We start from the raw sequence: 4,413 nt of genomic DNA, 5'->3' as shown, positions 1-4,413 counted from the left end.
TTTTGTCGTTGCTGTAGTGACCACCTTAAACATACTGATAACGCCTGCCACGAGACTCGCATGATCGATTTACTATCGCACGTTCTATATGTATCGTTTGGACCCCGCGACTTCGATAGGCAATCATTCTTCGAAATTACCATATTTTTCATCAAGAATTCTTTTACCGACATCTTCATAAAATCAGTGGAATTTCTGGAATATAGTGATTAATTTTGAAGGTCATAGGAGAACTCCCCCGTCTTTTTGATATCGAGACAAGTGTGATGCAAGGTGGTGGACTATCACCATTAATATTTAACTTTGTTCCAGGAAAGATAATGAGAATCTGGAAATCGGACCCTGAAAATAAAGGAATAATCGCGATCTGCTTAGTAAATAAACCTTAAGGAGTTAAAGTCACTGCCTGCCCTTTGCGGATGAGTTTGCTGAGAGGAACCGACCATCCACATCAACCTGCTAGCATGGACCGCCGGCGGGACGGTGGAGGATCTCGGTACAGAAGGTCAAATTCATGATGTTAACTACACAAGTCCCCATTATGCGGAAACGTAACAATAGTATAAAAGTGGCTGTGGCACTCAGGTTTTTTTGTTTGATTTTATTGTTACGTTTCGGCATAGTGGGGACTTATATACTTCAGATTGGTTTTCAATATTACGTTAACAACGTAGGACGTCCATTCCCCTCGCAACAAAAATTACGCTTTCAGCGTACCTCTAAAGAGATTTTCAATGTTTATTACAATAGAAGACGCTGACACTGAAGTCACAAAATATACCCTAACATAAAATCGTAAAGTCGCTATACCTCAGTGCTTCCTTTCTATTCCACAATCACGATACACCAACGCAACTCCACTATTCCCTTAGTACGTGCTATAATCCACATCACAAAATTAAATAACGACTTCTTAATAACGTCTGTCCTCTTCCACAAACCAACCGAAAATCTCCAACTAAATGAGGCACAGAGCACCTAAAACCGCTTGGTCATCAACCAACCCAACGTTCAGCCACTGCGTCGGCACAAAATTAACAAACAGGAGAAACCAATTTCAGACTTCAATTAATCGTAGTCCCAACTGCTACTGTCCACAAAATTCTAAGTTTCGCCACAAATTTATCTTCTGCTTTTCCCTCCACACGGCGAGCTCGAACTCCACCCAAATCAACGAAACAATTATTTTCTCCAATGAGTCGACAATATTTTCAAAGTATCTACCTAAACGACTTAAGAGTTTCTTTGAATTCTCCTGAATCGAAACCCCATAACAGATTAATTTGTGGCGCCCCTCTCATTGTAACTCTTGAGACCAGCTCTGCAGTCGGCGACTTGACTGGAATCCTCTTTCCATGTACGCCAGACTAAAAAATCCGCAACATTTTAATACACACATATAAAAAAACTTAAGAAACTCATAAATAAACTCTCGATTCTTCCAAGAAACAGTCAATTCCGATAGTAAGATGAGGCGATAACACCCGGTAATGTGCTTTAAATTTGGCGCATTACATTCGTTTTTCTATTTTATTTTATTTATTACTATGTTTTAAGATAATTTTTATTCGGTTTTACCCATCCGAAAAGGGGAACTTCCTTCGCCAGTTCGCAGATCGCCATCTGTGAAAAACAATGATTGTATTGAGTCAACTGAATGCACAGCTGCATCTTCGTTCCTATATAGATGAAAAAGATCATATACTGGCTGTTTGTTTTACATGGATCCACTTAAAATCTCGAAAAATATGCATCGTATGAAAAAAAGTTCCAAGTTGAAAAGTCTGTATGCTCAAGGAAGATATCTGTCTATACTTACGTTGTCCCTACCCTAACCTGGCCACCCCCACCCAAGCGGGAGAAAATTCTTATTCTCCAGTGGGATCCTCCCCCCCCCCCCCCCCCCCCCCAATTTCGTAGATTCTGATTCTGCTTAGAATTTACCAAAGACATTATTTTTTAACCGTGCTAGAAGACATGCACTCAAACAAAATCCGTTTTTTTCTTGTTCCTGCAATTAAGAACCGACTGATTTGTATCTACTTTGCACTTACGACAACAACAAAAAAAACGTTTTTTTCTACACAGCTGGTGTTACTGTCAAAAACGTAATTCAGTGTTGCAAATTTGATTGTACAGTAAGACTTTTACCATTAGACCTATTAAAGTCTGGCAAATAAGCAAGATTTAAAGCAACGTTTCTTGATTTCAGTGAGTCCACACACCATCAGGATGTTTTATTTGGCGAACCATTTCGGATATCACCATCAGATTGACTGATGTTAGTATTTTTTTTTCTTCCAATGGCTGTAATTCTCGCGTCAATTACGGCGACATACACCATGAATAGAAGAACTAGCTTCAGATAGCCCCTAGCTATTTTTTAGCGTAGAATCCAAATCTGCAATAAAAATGGGCGTTACCATTTGAAAATAAAAAGCTGACCCGACCATAAGGGGGGTTAGAGAGTGGCCAGTTTTAGCTCACGAAATGACACAATTTCTGAAACTTTAATGGTCCAATACGGATATTATTTTATGTATGTGGATTAAACCACTGAGAATTTGGATGTAGGAGGCAAGAGTGCCAGGGTAATCCGTGCAGTTGTATGAACCGCTGTGCTAAGATGGCTTAGTGGTTAACACCCGGCCCCTGGTAATCATCAAACCTGGGTTCGATTCCCGCCCTTGGTTCAAATTTTCACTTGCCACACCCGTCTATATTCATAGAAAATTTTAGGACAGACAGGTATCCCCATTGAAAATATTAACTCGAGATATTTAGCTGTTCCGAATTAAAACAAACACCCTATATACATTGTAGTAAAGGGCTGCACCTATGGTGAACACAGCATTGGCACTGAGTTGGCTATTGGGACCTGTTCTGCTTCTGCGTACATCACGATAGTCCTGTCTATGTGTCGCGGCTCTGAGAACTAACTTTCTCGGATTTAATTCGTCGTTTTCACATGGGTACACCACCACCTGGCATGTGGAATAAGATGTCATTGAGTGCGCAACACGATGATCTCTGGTTCTCGTAGCCGGTAAGTTGGGCAACAGTTGTCGTGAAAAATCATGTCTGTGCAGTTGCCTTTCAACAAATTAATGCGAGACCAAATGTTGCCCGTTGTGTGTTGACCCACGTAGGTACAGTGTCTGTTCGACTCAGTCCCCTAGAACTCAGAACTACTTAAACCTAACTAACCTAAAGACATCACACACATCCATGCCCGAAGCAGGATTCGAACCTGTGACAGTAGCAGTCGCGCAGTTCCGGACTGAAGCGCCTTGAACCGCTCGGCCACCATGGCTGGCAGAGGACGGGCAGGTAAAAAGTGGAGATTATAAGCTTTTCTGCCCAGGGGAAACTAAAAATAGTGAAAACGGAGTTAAGAATACTGATAAGACGGAAACCGAGAAATAAAGTAATGAAGCGCAATATATTGATGGAAGATTGATGATGATACGACTGTAGGGTAGTTCGAAAGATGTATTAATACAGGTATACATGCCGACCAGCCAGCATAGACATGAGGAGATAAAATACTGTAAAAAAAATCAACAGCTTCTCGAGAAAGAAAACCGAAATGCCTACATTATGATGATGGGGAATTGGAATGCAGTGGTGGATGAAGGAAGAGACGAAGACAACAGTGTGAAACTTCGGATTGGGGATACGAAATGGAAGAGTGGAATGGCTAAGTGTCTTCTGAAAGGAAAACTCGCTAGTAATGGGTAACACATTTTTTGAAAAAAGGCTTTACACATGGATTGTAAATGAACAGAGAAATGTATCACTTGGATTGCATCCTGATGCAGAAAAGGTTTAGGACCTGTAGCTGTCTGAAAAATGCCAAAGCTTACGAAGGAGCAGACATAAATTCAGCCAAAAACCGCATATTGGAAGAAATACAAGTGAAACTGAAGAATGTGTTGAGAGTTAAAAGAAAACAAAAATTGAGAATGGAGATACTCAAGGAGGTGGGTAAACCTTCAAATTTGGAATACAGATTTATGAAAAATGGTAAGCAGGTAGAAATGAAGAATGTGTAAATGACAAATTCCAACGGCCTTGCCGTAGTGGTACCACCGGTTCCCGTCAGATCACCGAAGTTAAGCGCTGTCGGGCTGGGCTAGCACTTGGATGGGTGACCGTCCACTCTGCCGAGCGCTGTTGGTAAACGGGGTGCACTCAGCCCTTGTGAGCAAAACTGAGGAGCTATCTGAGTGAGAAACAGCGGCTCCGGTCACAAAAACTGACAACGGCCGGGAGAGTCATTTGCTGACCACATGCATCTGCATCCAGTGACGCCCCTTGGCTGAGAGGATGACACGGCAGCCGGTCGGTACCGCTGGAAAATAAAGAAGGTACACAGAAATACGAGCAACTGAATACAAGAAGAGAAACAGA

The 4,413-nt window shown here is 41.6% G+C and overlaps 1 pseudogene; it reads left to right on the top strand.

Annotated features, from left to right (window-relative positions):
* Positions 1-4,064: 4,064 nt before the first annotated feature.
* Positions 4,065-4,182, top strand: LOC124723087 (annotated as a pseudogene).
* Positions 4,183-4,413: the final 231 nt, after the last annotated feature.

This window comes from Schistocerca piceifrons, chromosome 1 (assembly GCF_021461385.2).
Source record: "Schistocerca piceifrons isolate TAMUIC-IGC-003096 chromosome 1, iqSchPice1.1, whole genome shotgun sequence".
Taxonomy (NCBI): Eukaryota; Metazoa; Arthropoda; class Insecta; order Orthoptera; family Acrididae; genus Schistocerca; species Schistocerca piceifrons.
This window is presented reverse-complemented; position numbering and strand designations above follow the sequence as displayed.